At 37.5% G+C, this 21456-nt stretch overlaps 1 long non-coding RNA gene across 4 annotated transcripts in view; it reads left to right on the top strand.

Moving 5' to 3' along the window:
- Window positions 1–21456, top strand: part of LOC123593260 — a 54926-nt gene that overhangs the window by 10724 nt on the left and 22746 nt on the right. For 3 of the 4 annotated variants that reach the window (XR_006710216.1, XR_006710217.1, XR_006710214.1), the window contains one exon: window positions 17937–17970. The exons of the other annotated variant lie outside the window; for it this stretch is intronic. This is a non-coding gene — a long non-coding RNA (uncharacterized LOC123593260). The remainder of the gene's footprint in view (window positions 1–17936; window positions 17971–21456) is intronic. 4 annotated transcript variants of the gene reach the window in all.

Here is a 21456-nt window from a genome sequence, read left to right as displayed (position 1 = left end):
GGGGGAGAGGCTTGGCATTAAATTATCCAGGTTCATATCCCAGCTTTGTTCTGAATTATTTGTGCAACCTTGGGCAAGTCACTTAATCACTCCAGGTCTGGGTTTTGTCTTGCAAAGTAAGAAAAGGAGTTTCTATCTGATGACACTTGCAAATCTATGATGTTACACAAATGTCAGTTTCTGTTATTGTTATTATATATGCATGTATATAATATAGTATATATATATATATATACACACACACATATATATATATATATATATATATATATATATATATATATATATATATTAGCTAAGGGGTTGCTCTTGTGACCATCAAAATGTCATAATTTCATATCACCTCCCTGGGTCTTGATTTTCTTTTTTGTTAAATGAGGTAGCCCTTTGATTAATGATACGCACAATAGTAACAGTAGAACAATATTTAAGGAGCTTTCACTATATGCCAAAACCATTCTAAACACTATATATGTATTTACTCAAAACTTAGCTTATGCTGTATGTACCATTGTCTCCATTCTGAGGTTGAGAGAAATGACACCTAGAGAGAGTGAGCTTCTCATCCCAGGGCACACCACTGGCAGAGCTGGGATGTGATTTCAGACATTGTGGGTTGTTTTGTTTTGCTTTGTTTTGCTTTTAGAGAGAGAGATAGACAGGCACTTGGGTGGCTCAGTTGGCTGAGTGTCCGACTTCGGCTCAGGTCGTAACCTCATGGTTCTTGGGTTCAAGCCCCACATCAGGTTTGCTGCTATCAGCCTGTCAGCAGGGAGACCTGTTCAGATCCTCTGTCTTCCTCTCTCTGCCACTCCCCCTCTCACTCTCTCTCTCTCTCTCTCTCTCAAAAAATAAACAAAACATTAAAAGAAAATTAGAGAGAGCAAAAGTTCAGGGAGAGGAGCAGAGGGAGAAAGGGAAAATCTCACACAGGCTCCACATGGAGTGCAGAACCTGACATGGGGCTCATCTTGGGGCTCAATCCCACGACCCTGGAGTCATGACCTGAACCAAAATCAGGAGCTGGACACTCAACAGACTGAGCCATCCAGGTGCCGCTGATTCCAGATATTGTGACTTCAGGGCGTCTTCTCTAACTTCTCCAGCACCTGGCCTGACATTATGTGGCAACAGAATAACACGGAGCCTGGAAACAGACTCTTTGCAGGCCTATCTCTTGGTGTTAGGAATATATCTCACCCTCCAAAAAAAGTCTTATAATTATCTTATGGAGAGAAGTCCCCGATGCCACTGGCCGCTTCTCCTGATATTTTTACCTGCAAGGATAGGAGGGAAATTGCTTCAATTTGAGGCAAAGAAAACAGCACTTGTAGAGAAACTTCTGAGGAGGGAGCCATAGAGCCATAGATTGTATCAAAGTGGAAGAGACAAGAGAGCCCATCCAGGTCATTTCTCTCAACTTTAAGATGGTGAAACTAAGATACAAAGGTGGGGAGAGTCTAATCCAAGCTCACACAGTGAGAAAGGAGCAGAATAGGGGCTGGGACCCTCCTGATTCCCAGGTTCATGCTCTCTCTTATGCTACATGCTCGGTCGGCATTGGACACAGAACATAGCCTGGCATTGAGCCCCTGCTGTGATTTTTTATGTGCATGGGATTAAAACACGATGATCAAAATACTAATATATTTTCATTTACAGATTGGAAAAGCTGGCTTTGAATAAGGTGGAACACCTGTATTGAAACAAACACTTGGTTAATTGCTTAGTCCAAGGTTGGGTACGCAGCAGATATTTGATCAATACTCTTAAGTTAGACTGAATGTCTTGGATAGCATTCATATGACTCTTTTGTTCATCTCCTAATTGTCTCTTCCATCTCAAATCCTCAACAGTCAATGCTTTAAGGACACAATCTGATGTCCCCATTATTTTTAAATCAGCAAATGGATCATATGCCATTTGATGAGCATTGGAATCAAAAAGACTCCTCCTATGCTATCATCGAAAGGAGGCCTTAACACAATTCCTGGCTCGTAGCAACTCTCCATAAACATTAGCTACTAGCATTGTTGCTCAGGGAACTCATAAGGGTCTCTGTGGATAAATGATGATGAATGAAGAATGCCTATTTTCCCCAGGAAGCCCCCAAGTAAGGGAGAAATTGTCACATAACAAATAATTATAACATATTACAATTATTAATGATGAAATCACACAGGTGGAAATCACACATGCACATACTTCTGTTCAAAAACTGATGTTTTCATGAAGTTCTAAATTATCCAAGCCCTATGCTTTCTCCTTCTGGTTTGCTCTTACTGGAGTAACTTTCCTTGCTCCTGCTCACCTATCAAAACCCTATTCAGCATTTCCTCCCTGTGAGCCTCACTTTGAGCTTGCTTCCACAGCTTTGAATAATTAACCAACTACCCTCTTTTAGAATCCACCTGTCTTTTACAAGCAGCGATGAAGTTCCACACTAGGGAGGGGCTGATTCCTGGAGATTATTCATGCTGAATTTCGGAACTTAGTTTGTAGACTGAATGCAACAGGGATCCTTCATTGGGTTTCAAATGAGATTTGTGTTTTAGAAAGATGTTGCTGCCAGCAACATAGTTATTAGAAAGGAAGGCAGAAGTTGCAAAGGGGAGGGAAGTATTGGGAGGCTATTGGTATAATATAGACATGACCCAGGATTCCCACCGGTGGGTATATACCCAAAGGAAACGAAAACAAAATACTGAAGAGATATCTGACTGCCACGTTCATTGCATTTTTCACAATAGCTATGATATTGAAAAATCTAAGCAATGGATAAAGAAGATATGGACAAATGGATAAAGAAGATATGATATCTATATATAACTGTATGATATATATAACTGCATATATATATATATATATATATATATATATATATATATGAACACATATCATATGGAATATTCGTCATAATGGAGTATTATCCAGTCATGAGAAATAAGGAAATCCTGCCATCTGCAACAATATGGATGGAATTTGAGGGCATGGATGATAAGTGAAATAAGCCAGACAGAGAAAGGTCAATACTGCGTGGTATCAGTTACACATGGAATCTAGAAAAAAATGAGTAAAATTCACAGAAACAGTAGAATGTAGTAGAAAGTTGTTGCCAGGGGCTGGAGGTTGGGGAAATAGAGAGGTAAAAGGGTACGGGTATAAGATGAATGAGGTCTGAATATCTAATGTATAATGTATGGCTATAGTGGATAATTGTATTGCATATTGAAATATGCTGAGTAGAACTTAAATGTGCTCACACACACAAAAGGTAAATATGTGAGGTGATGGCTGTGTTAATAAATGGCGGGATCTTTCACAATGCATAGGTATATCAAATCATCACAATGTACATTTAATTATCTTGCAATTTTGTCAATTATACCTCAAGAAAGCTGAACAAGAAGTATTGTCTTTAGAACAGATTTAGAAAAATATATAATTTAGGTTTAGCGGTTTATCTTGTGCTTACTTAAATCCTGTGGATATTGTCTTGAACATTTCAGTACTGAAATCAAGACAATAAAGAACCGGGAAAATTAAAAAAAAAAATTTTTTTTTTAAAGAAGTGACATAGGCAAGAGATAACGGAGGCCCGAATAAATGGTGGAAGAGGGGAGAGACAGACAGAAACTTAGGAAATGCACCTGACAGGACTTGGTGGGAGATTAGACGCAGGAGCTGAGTGGGGGTGAGCGGGAACCCTCCTTCCGCCGGGTGATGAAACGTGTATCCCAGCAGCCTCCTCCCCTCTCTTTTGGTGCCACCTTCCTTCCAGCACTGGAATTCCACTGCCCCTCCTTGGTGGGGGCTGGAACCTGTAAAGGCAGATTGCTCTCTTTCCAGAGCCAGCTACGAATGGGGATCCTGGCAAAAACCTTTCTCCTCCACCTCTCAAACCTGCGGTGTTTATCACTTGAGCTATTTGTCTTTGCCGAGCGAACATGACCATCTGTTACTATAACCCAACTATGAAAAAGAGATGCTTTTATTTTTCCCTATGTCATTTTGTACTGCTGGGGTGACACCTCAAGGAAGAAAAAAAAGGCAGAAAGCAACAACAAACGGCATCAGTGATGAAAAGGGCGAGTCAAGGCTTCCATTCCTCACACATTTTGCAAGTAGCCACATAAAAGGACCCACGAAATGTGTGGTAATATCAGTGCAGATAGTTATCCAGCTGTCCGTGCACATCGTAGCCCTTACAAGTGACTTTTTTTCTTAAATCCTTTCCTTTTTTTTTTTTTTTTAATCTCATCTGGCAACAAATGTTATAAAAGCAGGCTCCAAGGTCAATAACTTTTCTGAGTCTCTCTTTAACACAGAGTACCTTAGCCCAGATTATTTAACTTGTCAACTCAACCTCTCTGCAATACAAACTCAACCTACTTTTCCTTCAAAAACTTCCACTTTTCCTCCTCAGGTATTGAAAGCCCGTACCAAATGCAATTACCGCTAATTCTCAGGACAAGGGATGCTCTTTTCTAGATCTGTTTTCTTAGTGCAGAATATCCTTTTCCTGCGTCCCCTCTTGACTCTCAGCTCCAGCCTCACTGACCTCGTTTCCATTCCATAAGGGAACCACGCTCCCTCTCTCTTCAGGACCCTTCCTCTCCCTCACTTCCCCCCACCCCTTAACCCAGTTAATGCAGATGTCGGCCCAGGTATCGCTTCACGAAGGCAGTAAGCCTTCCCCGATCATCCTTCACCATCCCCACCGAGTTCTGTCAACTCACACTGTACTTTTCTTATTACATAACGGCTATAGTTATTTGTAATAACATACATACGTAATTATTTGATTCATAGCTATGTCTTCTGTAGACTGTAAGCTCCGTAATTCCCACCAGTGCATACAATAGCATCGTGCCAGGTACACAGTAAGATCTCAATGTGTACATAGTGAATAAATGAAACATTAGAAAAGTTAATGGACTAATAAATGGATGTAAAAAATCTTACTTGCTCCTGGGGTGCCTGGGTGGCTCAGTCAATTAAGCGTCTGATTTCAGCCTACGTCATGATTTCACGGTTCCTGAGTTCAAGCCCTGCATCGGGCTCTCTGCTGTCAGCACAGAGCCTGCTTCCGATCCTCTGTCCACCTTTCTCTCTCTGCCCCTCCCCTGCTCACCCTCTCTCTCTCTCTCGAAAATAAATAAACATTAAAAAAAATCTTGTTTGCTCCTCAAGGACCATCTCAAATGCCATCTCCCCTATACAGCTTTATCTTATGCTTCCTGATAGCCACAATCTTAAAAGTGTTGAAAGTGATTTCTCAGTCATTTGGACATTTAAAACATTTTTGTTGTAGCTCCCTTGTGAAATGTTTGGGAGATGGCTTCTGTTGCAACAGGGATGCTATTTTTGACTTTCTGATTAATGGCAGATTCTAAAGCAAAAGCTTCCCTCAAAAAAAAAAAAATGGGCTTCCCTTTTATTTTCTGGGGTTAGGCAAAGATAAGGCTTCTGAAAGCTTTTCTGGCCGCATCCATTAAGTAGAGCCCTCTAAAGCACCTCTGAGGTATGTTCGGATTTTGTGTACTTATTTAAGTGCTTCATTTAAAGATAAGGAATCTGTGATCCCTAGAAGTCATCAGCAACTTCATGGCCGAGTTTGGGCAAGAACCCAGGTCTGCTGACTTCTAGTCTAATCATTTCTTTAATATCTGTTTTATTTTTGTATAAAAACAAACAGATATGGCTGAGAGAGAGAGAGAGGGAAAAAAAGACAGCTTATGTATTACCTTCGATTGCAACACATACCTAAAATGGGACAGACATAGACATTATTTATCCTGGATGGTGGATTCCAAGTTTAATAAAGCAAGCCTTCTTGCCAACAACTGGCAGGATGATTCTCTATAAAGTTGCAAAGAATCGCTAAATTAGCCACATCCATCACACATTGACATGTTCCTGGGATGACACAACACCACGAACAAGAGGCCCTAATTTAGATGTCATTAATAACCCAAACAGATCTTACGAAGCAGAATACTCATGCAAAGACTTTCACAATTTTAGAGCTTCAACTTGCTTTGGAATCAGTACATATTTTACTTTAATATATATGTGCAGGACAGATGGTAATTGAGGCTGTCTTAGGTTCAATCCATTTTAGCAAGACGGCATGGTTTGTTGGGAAGACGTCTGCTCTGCCACCAATTTGCTGTGTAAACTTGGACAAGTCGACTCTCTTCTCGCTTTGCCATTCGTAAAATAAACTCTTGGATTTCAGCTTAATGGATAGTTTCTCCATAAATAACCCCAAGTCTGTGCGGTTCACTTGAGCACACAGTTAAGTCCTACAGTGTGAAAGGCACTGTAGCTGGTGGCTTAGACACAGGTGAGCAAAGCCTAATTCCTGACCTCAAGGTGCTCAGAGCCTAAAGAACAGGGCTGATCTATAAATAGCCACCTTAAATGAGAGTAATAGAAAACAAGGGAAACTCGATGCCATGCCAGGAAACAGAAAGAACTTATAACTCTGGATAGAGAGGAGCCATTTAAATGGCTGAAATAATACGATGTGGAACTCTTTGCCAATATACTCTAAAATATCTAGAACATTATTCTCTAAATAAATACAAATTATCAAGGTTGATGGAAGCATATGTTGAAAGTCTGAAACGCATAGTGATCATAGGCAAAATGTGCAAATCATCCAAGCAATATAGAGACAGTGCAGAGCTCAGACTTTTTAAAGGAAAGATTTCTAAATCTTTAGGAAATCCAGTTCCTATGTAACTTCTAGACTCCCTAAGTGCCTAAAAATGGAGGGATGCTTTTTAATATATTTTATGAACTTGTAATAAAAACTATACTTATTCCAAAATGTGAGAAATATAGTATATAATTTTATCTACACTTAGAAATGGAAACCAGCATGAAGAAAATGCTATTCAATCAGTACCGAATGGGTCACCTGGGTGGCTCCGTTGGTTGAGGGTCAGACTCTTGATTTGGCTTAGGTCATGATTTCATGATTTTTGAGGTCCAGCCCTGCATCAGGCTCCACGCTAGCAGTGCAGAGTCTCTCTGGGATTCTCCTCTCTCTCTCGGAATAAATAAACTTTAAAAAATAAATAAATCGGGACCATGACTGCCAGTAATAGCCACATGATGAGGATAGGTGGTTTCTCAGACAGATAATAATGATAAACCTGGACAAAATGAATAACCACCACCATTTGGAGACACTACAAAACAGTACACAGCAGCTCAGAATGGGGGAAGAGGTTATACCTAGAGACTGCCACTGAGCCACAAAAGAACTGTGATGCCACGGCTTTCTTACCTACTAGTGCTGCACAGCCCATACAGAGCTCCAGTTGTAGGAAAGTGGAAGCCTTCTCGGCTGGACGTGTTAGAGGCATGAATGAAAACTGTTTCAGGAAGCAGAAAAGTAAGGGAGAAGCCTTAACTCATGAAAACCACAGAGAGCACTGAGCCCCTAAAAAGCTAGGTATAAAGTCTGCCCCAAACTTCGCTGACCACTAACGAGCTCCGTGTCTAAAAAAGCAATAGCCTGAGGCCAAAGACCCTGAAAAAAGATAAGAGTTGCTGCAACCACAGGGAGAGAGCACTCAGTGTGAGAACAGCCAAGTTAAATGTGGATTCAAACTGATAATACTCAGAAGAACACGACAGATTCCATAATCCCTATAACCAACTTTTCAACCAAAAATTTCCAAAAATGCAAAAACCCAAAAAGTATGAGCAATATGTAAGAAAACAAACAAAGCCATAAAACCCAGTAAATGGAAACTGACTCTGAGTGCATTCACCTTCTGGATTGTTACAGGCAAAATCATCAGCACGACTAATATAAATGCATTCAAAGATTTAAGGGGAAATAAGTTTGGGGCTCCTGGGTGGCTCAGTCCGATAAGCGTTCGACCTCGGCTGAGGTCATGACCTTGTGGTCCGTGGGTTTGAGCCCCGCCATCAGGCTCTGTGCTGATAGCTCAGAGCCTGGAGCCTGATTCTGATTGTGTGTCTCCCTCTCTCTCTCTGCCCCTCTCTTGCTCGTGCTCTGTGTCTCTCTCTCAAAAATAAACATTAATTTTTTTAAAAAAGGAAATAAATTTGAAGAATTAAAAGGAAATGTGGTATTAATGGGTGAATAGAGAAATCAAAACTATGAAAAGGAATTTTTAAAAAATCTAGATCTGAAAATACAACAACTAAGATGAAAAAATAAATCATTAAATAGGCTTGATGATAGATTTGAGATGGCAGAAGAAAGAATCAGTAAATGTGAAGAAAGATCAATAGAATGTGCCCAATCAAAATATCAGAGAAGAGACACATGGAAAAATATATAAAAAGCCTCAGAGACCTATGGTCAGTATTGAGCAGTCCAACAAATGAACTCCCAGAATGAGAAGACAGCACGGGGCAGAAAAATAGTTGAAGATACAATGGTCAAAATTTCCCCAAACTGTAGAAGAAAACACATTAATTTACAGATCCAGGGATCTCAACAACCCCCAAGAAGTATACAGATGAAAAACAAAACTAAACAAAATGAAACATGTAAGTAAATCACAGTAAAAATACTAAAAGTCAAAAAAAAAAAAAAAGAAAAATTGCAAGCAGGAAAAATAAAAACAACACATTACAAGCAGAGACACAATGGTGATTAACAGCTGAATTATCATCAGAAACAATGAAAGGCAGAAGATATTGGATTCAAATATTTAAAGCGTTGAAAGAAAAAAAAAGATGTTATAAAGACGCTCTCAGATAAACAAAAACTGACAGAATTCATTGCTGTCGTACACAATTTACGGAAATGTTAGGAGAAATCTTCCACGTTGAAAAGAAATTCTATCAGATAGTGACTTGTGTATATAGGAAGGAATGAAGAACGCTGGAAATGGTAAAAGTATGGCTATATATATTTTTCTTCTTATGGCAGTTTAAGTCATCCAAGAATTAGATACCTCGATGGGTTTAGATATGATCGATTATTTTAAGGAAATGTTTATGAAGAATTAATAAGGAGAGAAGTTGAGTAGGCAGAGAGCCTTGAGACTATAGTATAGCTCCAGCATCTATGAATAAAGAGAACAAAAGATGGATGGAAATGTAACATAATAATTACATTAACAAAAGATGGATTGAAAAAGCTCGGCCCGCAGTACATTTCTGAGAAAATTTCAGCCAGGCTGCCTGTCAGAGTAATCCCACCTTGGGCAGAAATGCACCAGCACTAATTTTTCTAGCTTGCTCAGTCACTGGTTATGAGAAGCCTGGGGGAGGCATGACCTCAGTGTTCATGGGAACATCACTGGGAGGTGTCAGTTAACTATGCTCCCCTCGGCATGTAGTTTTAAAGGAGATCAAATCAATGCATCTCCACGGTCATCATACTTGATTCCTTTAAAGATACATGGCTATTTAAGGCAAAAATTGTATCATGAGCATTGTTGAGTGTAACATACCTGTGTAAATATACAGATATAGATGTAGATATGTGTATAGAGAGCTACAGATAGGTGTTATAGATAATTTAGGTATATGGATAGGTTTTATAGGTAACACAGGTGTTATCTCTATTGATTTACCTATCTATTCATATGGCAACATATATGGCAAAATACTCCATAGGATAGAAGGGGGTAATCAGAAATGTACTGTGGCTGGAATAATCTATTTTTTGTTTTAGCCAGAAGAAATCCAGTATTAATTTTAAGTAGATTGTGATCATTTAAATAGATATATTGTAATTTCTAGATCAAGCAAGAATAAAAATGAAAGGAAATGTAGCCAAAATTCGGTTGTGGATTTCAAATGGTATACTAGAAAATATTTGCTTAACAAAAAGGGATGAAGAACAAAACAAGGAATACTTGAAAACAAATAATAAAACTGTTAGACCTAATTCCAACTATTTTAATAATTACATTAAGTGTAAATGAATTAAATATTCCAATCAAAACCTAGATTGCCAAATTCAATACAAATGTGAGATTCAACTACATGCTGTCTACAAGAGATACTCTTTAAATACAAGGACACAAATAAGTGGAAATTAAATTTACAGAGATAGTAATCTTGCATGCAGTAAGTATAAGAAATCTATAGTAGTTACATTACTATCAAAGTAGACATTAAAACAAATATATTTCTAGACAAAAGGAGAGATACTTTATAACAATGAAAGGACTACAATAAAAATATAAAAATATATTATTTATAGATGTTTAACAAAAAGACTACAAACTGCATGAAGCAAAAACTGGCAAACTTTAAAGGAGAAATAGACAAACATTATATGTGAGATTTCTTTTTTTTAATTTTATTTTTTTTAATTTACATCCAAATTAGTTAGCATAAGTGCAACAATGATTTCAGGAGTAGATTCCTTAATGACCCTTACCCATTTAGCCCATTGCCCCTCCCACATCCCCTCCAGTAACCCTCTGTTTTTTCTCCATATTTATGAGTAGCTTATGCTTGTCCCCTCCCTATTTTTATATCATTTTTGTTTCCCTTCCCTTATCTTCATCTCTTCTGTCTCTTAAAGTCCTCATATGAGTGAAGTCGTATGATATTTGTCTTTTTCTGACGGACTAATTTCACTTAGCATAACACCCTCCATTTCCATCCACGTCATTGTAAATGGCAAGATTTCATTCTTTTTGATTGCCAAGTAATACTCCATTGTATATACATATACCATATCTTCTTTATCCATTCAGCCATCGATGGACATTTGGGCTCTTCCCATACTTTGGCTATTGTGGATAGTGCTGCTATAAACATGGAGGTGCATGTGTCCCTTTGAAACAGCACACCTCTATCCCATGGATAAATGCCTAGTAGTGCCACTACTGGGTCGTAGGGTAGTTCTATTTTTAATTTTTTGAGGAACCTCCATACTGTTTTCCAGAGTGGCTGCACCAGCTTGCATTCCCACCAAGAATGCAAAAGAGATCTCTTTCTCTGCAACCTCGCCAACATCTGTTGTTGCCTGAGATGTTAATGTTAGCCATTCTGACAGGTGTGAGGTGGCATCTCATTGTGGTTTTGGTTTGTATTTTCCCGATGATGAGTGATTTGAGCATTTTTCATGTGTCGATTGGCCATCTGGATGTCTTCTTTGGAGAAGTGTCTATTCATGTCTTTTGTCCATTTCCTTACTGGATTATTTGTTTTTTGGGTGTTGAGTTTGATAAGTTCTTTATAGATTTTGGACACTAACCCTTTATCTGAAATGTCATTTGCAAATATCTTCTCCCACTCTGTCGGTTGCCTTTTAGTTTTGCTGATTGTTTCCTTTGTTGTGCAGAAGTTTTTTATTTTGATGAAATCCCAGTAGTTCATTTTTGCTTTTGTTTGCCTTGCCTCTGGAGACGTGTTGAGTTAGAAGTAACAGAAAGAGAAATCAAGGAGAAATCTGTTGTTGCAGCCAAGATCAAAGAGTTTTTTGCCTGCTTTCTCCTCAAGGATTTTGATGGCTTCCTGTCTTACATTGAGGTCTTTCATCCATTTTGAGTTTATTTTTGTGTATGGCATAAGAAAGTGGTCCAGGTTCATTCTTCTGCATGTCACTGTCCAGTTTTCCCAGCATTACTTGCTGGAGACTGTCTTTATTCCATTGGATATTCTTTCCTGCTTTGTCAAAGATTAGTTGGCCATACATTTGTGGGTCCATTTTTGGGTTCTCTATTCTGTTCCATTGATCTGAGTGTCTGTTCTTGTGCCAGTACCATACTGTCTTGATGATTACAGCTTTGTAGTATAGCTTGAAGTCTGGGATTGTGATACCTCCTGCTTTGGTTTTCTTTTTCAAAATTGCTTTGGCTATTCGGGGTCTTCTCTGGTTCCATATGAATTTTAGGATTATTTGTTCTAGCTCTGTGAAGAATGCTGGTGTTATTTTGATAGGGATTGCATTGAATATGTAGATTGCTTTGGGTAGTGTTGACATTTTAACAATATTTGTTCTTTGTATCCAGGAGCATGAAATCTTTTTCCATTTTTTTGTGTCTTCTTCGATTTCTTTCATAAGATTCCTATAGTTTTCAGTGTATAGATTTTTCACCTCTTTGGTTAGATTTATTCCTAGGTATTTTATGGTTTTTGGAGCAAGTGTAAATGGCATTGGTTCCTTGATTTCTCTTTCTGTTGCTTCATTGTTGATGTATAGGGATGCAACGGATTTCTGTGCATGGATTTTATATCCTGCACTTTGTTGAATTCATGAATCAGTTCTAGCAGTTTTTTGGTGGATTCTTTAGGGTTTTCCATATAGGGTATCATGTCATCTGTGAAGAGTGAAAGTTTTACCTCCTCTTGGCCAGTTTGGATGCCTTTTATTTCTTTGTGTTGTCTGATTGCAGAGGCTAAGACTTCCAATACTATGTTGAATAACAGTGGCAAGAGTGGACATCCCTGTCTTGTTCTTGACCTTAGGGGGAAAGCTCTCAGTTTTCCCCATTGGGGATGATATTAGCGTTGGGTCGTTCATATATGGCTTTTATGATCTTGAGGTATGATCCTTCTATCCCTACTTTCTTGAGGGTTTTTACCAAGAAAGGATGCTGTATTTTGTCAAATGCTTTCTCTGCATCTATTGAGTGGATCATATAGTTCTTATCCTTTCTTTTATTGATGTGATGAATCACGTTAATTGTTTTGCAGATATTGAACCAGCCCTGCATCCCAGGTATAAATCCCACTTGGTCGTGGTGAATAATTTTTTTAATGTATTGTTGGAGCCAGTTGGCTAATATCTTGTTGAGGATTTTTGCATCCATGTTCATCAGGGAAATTGGGCTCCTTTTTAGTGGGGTCTCTATCTGGTTTTGGAATCAAGGTAATGCTGGCTTCATAGAATGAGTTTGGAAGTGTTCCTTCCATTTCTATTTTTTGGAAAAGCTTCAATACTACAGGTGTTAACTCTTCCTTAAATGTTTGGTAGAATTCCCCTGGAAAGCCATCTGGCCCTGGAGTCTTGTTTTTTGGGAGATTTTTGATTACTAATATTGGGAGATTTTTAACTACTAATTCGATTTCCTTACTGGTCATGGGTCTGTTCAAATTTTCCATTTCTTCCTGTTTCAGTTTTGGTAGTATATATATTTCTAGGAATTTGTCCATTTCTTCCAGATTGCCCATTTTATTGGCATATAATTGCTCATAATATTCTCTTATCATTGTTTTTATTTCTGTTGTGTTGGTTGTGATCTCTCCTCCTTCATTCTTGACTTTATTTTTTTGGGTCCTTTCCTTTTTCTTTTTGATCAAACTGGCTAGCGGTTTATCAATTTAGGTAATTCTTTCAAAGAACCAGCTTCTGGTTTTATTGATCTCTTCTACTGTTTTTTGGTTTCAATAGCATTAATTTCTGCTCTAATCTTTATTATTTCCTGTCTTCTGCTGGTTTGGATTTCTATTTGCTGTTCTTTTTCCAGCTCTTTAAGGCATAAGGTTGGGTTGTGTATCTGAGATCCTTCTTCCTTCTTTAGGAAGGCCTGGATTGCTATATACTTTCCTCTTATGACCACCTTTGCTGCACCCCACAGGTTTGGGTTGTGGTGTTATCATTTTCATTGGATTCCATATACTTTTTAATTTCCTCTTTAACTTTTTGGTTGGCCCATTCATTCTTCAGTAGGATATTCTTCAGTCTCCATGTATTTTTACGTTTCCAAATTTTTCTTGTGGTTGATTTCGAGTTTCATAGCATTGTGGTCTGAAAATATGCACGGGATGATCTTGGTCTTTTTGTACTTGCTGAGGGCTGATTTGTGTCCCAGTATGTGGTCTTTTCTGCAGAACGTTCCATGTGCACTCGAGAAGAATGTATATTCTGCTGCTTTAGGAGAAATGTTCTGAATATATCTGTTAAGTCCATCTGGTCCAGTGTGTCATTCAAAGCCATTGTTTCCTTGTGGATTTTTTGATTACATGATCTGCCCATTGCTGTGAGTGGGATGTTGAAGTCTCCTACTATTATGGTATTACCATCAATGAGTTTCTTTATATTTATGATTAATTGATTTATATATTTGGGTGCTTCACATTTGGTGCATAAATGTTTACAATTGTTAGGTCTTCTTGGTGGATAGACCCCTTAATTATGATATAAGACCCTTCTGCATTTCTTGATATAGTCTATTTTAAAGTCTAGATTGTCTTGTATAAGTAAGCCTATTCTGGCTTTCTTTTGTTGACCATTAGCATGATAGATGGTTCTGCAACCCTTACTTTCAATCTGAAGGTGTCTTTAGGTCTAAAGTGTGTCTCTTGTAAAAAGCATATAGATGGATCTTGTTTTCTTATCCATTCTGTTACCCTATGTCTTTTGATTGGAGCATTGAGTCCATTGACATTTAGAGTAAGTACTGAAAGATATGAATTTATTGCCATTATGTTGCTTGTAGAGTTGGAGTTTCTGGTGGTGTTCTCTGGTCCTTTCTAATCTTTGTCGCATTTGGTATTTATTTATTTATTTGTATTTTCATCTTTTCTCCCCTGAGAGAGTCCCCCTTAAAATTTCTTGCAGGGCTGGTTTAGTGGTCACAAACTCCTTTAATATTTGTTTGTCTGGGAAACTTTTTATCTCTTCTATTTTTAATGACAGCCTTGCTGGATAAAGAATTCTTGGCTGCATATTTTTCTGATTCAGCACATTGAATATACCCTGCCACTTCTTTCTGGCCTGCCAAGTTTCTGTGGCTAGGCCTGCTGCAAACCTGATCTGTCTTCCCTTGTAGGTTAAGGACTTTTTCTCCCCTTGCTGCTTTCATGATTCTCTCCTTGCCTGAGTATTTTGTGAATTTTATTATGATATGCCTTGTTGATGGTCAGTTTTTGTTGAATCTAATAGACCTCTGTGCTTCCTGGATTTTGATGTCTGTGTCCTTCTCCAGGTTAGTAAAGTTTTCCACTATGACTTGCTCACATAACCTTTCTACCCCTATTTCTCTCTCTTCCTCTTCTGGGACCCCTATGATTCTGATGTTGTTCCTTTTAATGAGCCACTGACTTCTCTAATTCTTAAATAGTGCTCTTTTGCCTTAGTCTTGCTCTTTTTTTCTGCTTCATTATTCTCCATAAGTTTGTCCTCTATATCACTGATTCTCTGTTCTGCCTCATCCATCCTTGCCACGGCAGCATCCATTCATGATTGCAGCTCAGTTATAGCATTTTTTATTTCATCCTGACTCATATTTACTTCTTTTATCTCCACAGAAAGGGATCCTAATCTATTTTCGACTCCAGCTAGTATTCTTATTATTGTGATTCTAAATTCTGGTTCAGACATCTTGCTTGTATCTGTGTTGGTTAAGTCCCTGGCTGCTGTTTCTTCCTGCTCTTTCTTTTGGGGTGAATTCCTTCATTTTGTAATTTGGAAGGGAGAAAAGGAATTAATGAGGTAGAAAAATTAAAATTAAAATTAAAAAAATTAAAATTAAAAAATATTAAAATCAAAAAATTAAAAACACACACACACAACAATCGGATAAATGATAATAGATCCTAGGTGTGTTTTTGTCTGGGTGGTGAAAGTGGCTTGATAGATTAGAGCAAAAAGGGGAAAGAAGAAAAAGAAAGGAAATCGTTTGAAAATTTGAAAAAATGAATACACTGAAGTAGACTAAAATGAAATGATGGAAGTAAACTAGAATTTGAAAAAATTTACACAAAAGTAAAAAATATAGTAGAAAAAAATTAAAGAAAAATATTTTTAATAAAAATTAAAAATAAAGGTGACTTTTTTCTTTCTGTATTCAAGACAAAGAAATGAAAAAGACAAAATAAAAAAAGGAAATCATTTCAAAATTTGAAAAAATGAATACACTGAAGTAGACTAAAATAAAATGATGGAAGTAAAATAGAATGTGAAAAAATTTACACAACAGTAAAAATATAGTAAAAAAAGTAAAAATATTTTTAATAAAAATTGAAAATAAAAATGATTTTTTTCTCTTTATTCAAGAAAAAGAAAAGAAAAAAAAGAGGAAAAAAAAGAAAGAAAGAAAATTGAATAGATGGACCTGCTAACAGACTGAAATAGGACTGAAATTACTTCATTTTCACCTAGAAGTCAGACTATGAAGCACTTTATAGTCCATAAACTAAGCAGGTGGTGAGACTTCTGTTCTTGAAGAGCGAGGTTGGCCCAGTTGGGCGGGGCTTAGTGTAACGGCTCCCTTCTCCACTAGATGGCGCTACTAGCCTACTGGGGTGGATTGTTGTGGCGCTTGTAGGTGCAAATGCTCATGTGCAGGAGTAGTGAAAATGGTGTCATGCAGCTACCCAGTCTCTAGTATTGGAACTCTGTTCTCTCCCATCAGCAATTGTGCACCTGTCCTTTGTCTTCAGCTTTAGTCCACTCTCTGCTTTTACACTGTCCATTATCAAGCCCCAGTTAGTACCTCTCTCCCTAGTTTTGTCTCAGATACGGTTGTTTTCCCTGTCCCCTTACTTCTGAGGGACTGCAGCTTTGACCCGTTCCGCCCCTCTGCAGAGGGTCTCACCAAGCAATGGCCAAATGCCGGCCGCACCCAAGAACATTTGCGGGACTATGCTGCTGCCCATGCCCAGAGACTGCAGCCAGTGCCAGCCTGCCCCAGGAAAAGTTCATGAGATAGCATAGCAGCAGTGTTTCGGGATTATGGAAAATCACAAAATCACAACACACATCTGGCACCAGACTTCACTCTTAAGGACCTTGTTCCAGCACCAGTGAATGTGGCTGTTCTCTGGGGTCTGCTGGGACCAGGTGGCCTCAACAGTCTCTACCAAATGTCCTTCCAGCAATGGAGCCGCTTCTCCCCGTGTGGCCCGAGACCCTCCCAGATCCCATTCAGCTCCTGGGGATTTGCCCTTCCCACCAGAGCACCACCAGGTATCGAGCTGCAGAGCTGCAGACTCTGCGCTCCCCTTGTTTACAGTCTTAATGGAATTTAACCCCTCTCCTTTCTTCTTTCTCCCTTTTTATTTTAGTCCCTGTGGCTGTTTCCAATTTTCCACTTTCTTTCCAGCTGCTTTTGGGGAGTGGTGCTTTTCCCATATTCTCGCCATTGTCTCTGTCCTCTTTCCACACACAAGAGCACCTCCCTGCCCTCCGTGGCTTCTCTCTCCCCCAAGTTCACCTCTCCGTGCTGTGTACCTGCTGAATTCTGTGTTTCAGGTTGTGCAGGTTGTTGTGTTAATCCTCAGATCAGTTTTCTGGATGGTTTAGTGTTGGTCTGGCTATATTTCACAAATGAGAGACACACACAAAACTTCCATGTGAAGGGAACCATCTTGGCTCCCCCTATATCTGAGATTTCAATAGTTGTCTCTCATTAACTGATAGAACAAACAGAAAGAAATTCACCAAGCATATGGAAGAAATTACTACTAAACCAATTGAACATTACTAATTAATTGAACTTACTTGATGTTTCTAGAATATTCCATCCCCAACAAGAGATTACAGTCTCTTCCAGCATACATGGAACATTCACGAACACAGGTAATTGTTTAGACCATAGGAGTCTCAATAAATTTAAAATAATAAGTTTATACAAAACATGTTTTTATCATAATTATATTTGAGATAAAACAACAGAAAAAAAATCTGGAAGTTACATATTTGGAAATTTAAATAATACACTTCTGAACAACCAATGGATGAAAGAAATTACACAAAAAATTGAAATCATTTTGAATTCAAATATACATGAAAACAGAACATACCCAAAGACATATGGCTATTGAAAGCAAACTTTATTCCATGAGCATTGTTGAGTGTAACATAGCTGTGTAAGATATAGATACAGATGTAGATATAGGCATAGATAGATATAGATAGGTATTGCAGGTCATATATCAAAAATCAGCGCCTATAGGGAATTTTATACCTTTAAATTGTTTATTAATTTACAGGAAAAGTCTAAAAACACTTATCTAATCTTCTTCTTTAGGAGGTTAAAGGAAGAGAAGAAAAGTAAGCTTAAGGTAAGTACAAATAAAGAAATAACAGAGTGGTAATCAAATGTTTAAAAACTGAACAAATACAGTAAATCACTGCAGCCAAAAGCTGGTTTGTTTTTGGAGTTTGTTTTGTTTTGTTTTGTTTTTGGAAGTCTACGAAACTGAAAAACTTCTAGCTTGACTGATCAAGAAGAAAGAGAGAATGCCCTAATTACCAATATCAGGAACAAAAGAAGGCATCATTTAGACATTACAAACATTGAAAAATAATAAGTGAATAATATGAACTACTTCAAGCCAATAAATTTGATGATATAAATAAAATGGTCCAATGTCTTGAAAGGCAAATCACATACAAAAAGAATTTCTCTCAGGCTGTGATGCAGTAGCTTGTGTATAAGACCAGTCTCCCACAAAGAACAAAATAGGAAAAGAAGAAGAAGGAGGAGAAGAAAATTTTAAATAATTTTTAAAAAGACACAAGACAACTAACTACTGAGGGAAATGAGGCTGAAATTCCAAGAATCAGAGTGAAGAGAATCATGGAGAGGGTAGCTCACATACAGCACGCACCCACATTATTCCTTAGGGCATTTGCTAATTATTGGAACATGGAGCCAGGTGCCCATTCCTGAGTGGTTAAGTATTCAGCAGAACTGTTGGTGAACTCATAAAGCTAAGAAGAAGAAAAAAAAATGCTTTTGTGACTGCCAATGCAGCCAATACCTAGGGAGCCAAAATTCTAATGAAAAGGATAGTTCACTGAAATGAGCATAATTGTTGGTTTCTCCTTGAGGCATTTGCTAAATTCTTCAATAGTAGAGGTCAGGGGAATAGTAAGCGAGGCATAAAACTTTTGAGTGTAGAACAGTTGTCTTTAAATCTCTCAGAGCTGACAAGATAAAAATTGGAGATGAGAAACCACAAAAGGTTGTGAAGCTGTGGGCAGGGGAACTTATTAAATACCCAAGGATCTCAGCTGGGAATCCATGGAGAGCTTGAATTAAGGAGTGTGCTTAACCAGAGGTAGATGATACTTTGTAAGAACTGCAACTCTGCTTCATATCAACCCTGTTTCTAGTCAGATTAAGGTGATCTGCCATCAGTCTATTTTCCACCAAAGGACAGGGTAAACATCTCTGGAGGAAAATAACATGGTAGCATTCAATTAAAAGTTATCTGGCATGTTAAAAAAGGTGACCAAAGGAAAGCATAAAACAGAAAGATACTCACTAGTGACTCAGTTTTCAAAGGCACCAGAAATACAATGAAAAAGAGCTACTTTTTTTTAAAAAAAGTTTATTTATTTTGAGAGAGAGAATGAGTGAGTGTGGGGGGGGGGCAGACAGAGGGAGAGAGAGAATCCCAAGCAAGTCCTGCATTGACAGCATGGAGCCCCACCCCCAAACAGGGCTCAAACTCATGAACAGTGAGATCATGACCTGAGCTAAAACCCAGAGTTGGATGCTTAACTGACTGAACCACTCAGGTGCCTCCAAAAGAGCTCCTTTTTGAGGAAGTCCCTTGAGTATACACAGATGTAAAAGCATAGTAAAATGGATATGTCAGTCTTGTGTATACTGAGAGAATTTACAGAAAACCTAAGTAAATAGAGACATATACCAGTTTCGTGGACAATAGGATTCAATACTCTTCCCATAGTGACCCATGAGTTCATTGCAACCCCAATCAGAATCCCATTTTTTTTTTTTTTTTAGAAATTGACAAGCTAGCTCTAAAATGTATGTGGAAGTACAGGGGACCTAGAATAATTAAAACAATTTTTGAAAGTAAAGAGAAAAGTGAACGTTTATGTAACAGACTTACTATATAGCTTGAAATAATCAAGGCAGTGTGATATTAGCAAAATAAAAGACTTACAGGCCAAGGAACCGGAGAAAGGGTTTAGAAACAGACCTCTGTTTTTATATACTTAATTGATTTTACAGAAAGTTTCCAAGATGATTCAACAGAGACAGAGTATTTTCAATAAATGCTAGTATAACAATAAAGGATGCTTCAACTCAGACAAATAAAAAATTTAAAAATAAAAGATGTTTCATACTAGAAGATCTACATATAGCCAAAAGGAACATGGAAAGACCCTCGATAACATAAACATAAAGGAACATAATGCATGTGTTCCTTTAAAACCCAAAACTGAGTAAAACTAATGTGTGATGTGGAAGTCAGGACAGGGCTTACCTGTGGGGGGTAGTAACAAGTGGAAAAGGACACCATGGGGCCTCTGATGCACTGATAAATTTCTTGGTCTGGGTGTGGGTTGCACATATCTGTTCACTTATGGCTCATGTACATATGTATGCTATACCACAATAAAAAGTCTACTAAATAGATTCAAAGACTGGCTTTATAAGGTTAATAAAGTTATTTTAAGGTTTATCTCCAAGAGTAAGTCATGTGAGAATAGGCAGAAAAATGCTTTGAAAATGAGTAAAGAGAAAGTATTGCTCTGAATTTCAGTTTGTAGGTCTGGTGTCAGGACAACTCGAGTTTTCATCTCAGTTCTACTAGATAATAAGTATGTTTCGGTTTCCTTAGCTGAAACATGTATATAATAATTGTACTTATTTCACAGAGCTGTTTGAAAGAATAAATCAGATATAGTTTGTAAAAGTATTAAGCATTGCGTGCTGAAATATGTGAGTCATGATCAAGAAATAGTAGCTATGACAATAATGGTGTTAATAATAATAATAACATAAAAATAATATTGATATGAACCAAAGTAACTTAAAAATAGAATAGTGGTAGAGGAACAGGTTGATGTATTATTTTTAAATGTTCATAAACTGATCTGAGCATATATATGAATCAATATATAACACTGGTAGCATTTCAAATCAATGGGGATTGGATGAATTGTATCATAAATCATTTTCAAATTCAAAGGCAGACAGCAAAAAGAGATAAAAATTTTTGTGAGGCATACATGACAGACAAAGGATGATATATAAAACCAATGAAAAAAAGAGATAAACATTGCAGCTGAAAGTGAATCAGAGGACCCAATTAAGAAAATCACAAAAGAAACATATATATATATGAGTTGAGTATGCAAAGAAAGTATATTATACCTCACAGAGGGATTATATTAAGACAAGTCATACTTTTTGCTTATTCAATTGCTATTAAATATCATATATTTATATTACCTTTGTGAGGAAATGGACATATATTGCTTTTGGGAGTACCAGTTAATAGCATGTTTTTGAAAGACAATTTAAAAATGTGTATCAAAAGGCTTAAACTTGTATATCCTCGTTGATCGAGAAATTACTCCTGCTGAATTTATCAAACAGAAATAATCATGATCACACTCAAAGATTTGGCTATAAAGAGAGAAATTGCCTTGTTTGTAATAAAAACTTTTAGACATAACTGTAGTTCCAGTAATAGAAAATTATTTTATTCATCCAAGGAAATACTTTTCAGCATTGACAGTGATGTTAGGAAATAACTTTAAAGACAAGGTGATTTTTACAACAT

This window comes from Leopardus geoffroyi, chromosome D4 (genome assembly GCF_018350155.1).
Source record: "Leopardus geoffroyi isolate Oge1 chromosome D4, O.geoffroyi_Oge1_pat1.0, whole genome shotgun sequence".
Classification (NCBI taxonomy): Eukaryota; Metazoa; Chordata; class Mammalia; order Carnivora; family Felidae; genus Leopardus; species Leopardus geoffroyi.
The sequence above is the reverse complement of the archived record's forward strand: the minus strand, read 5'-3'. Positions and strand labels throughout refer to the sequence as shown.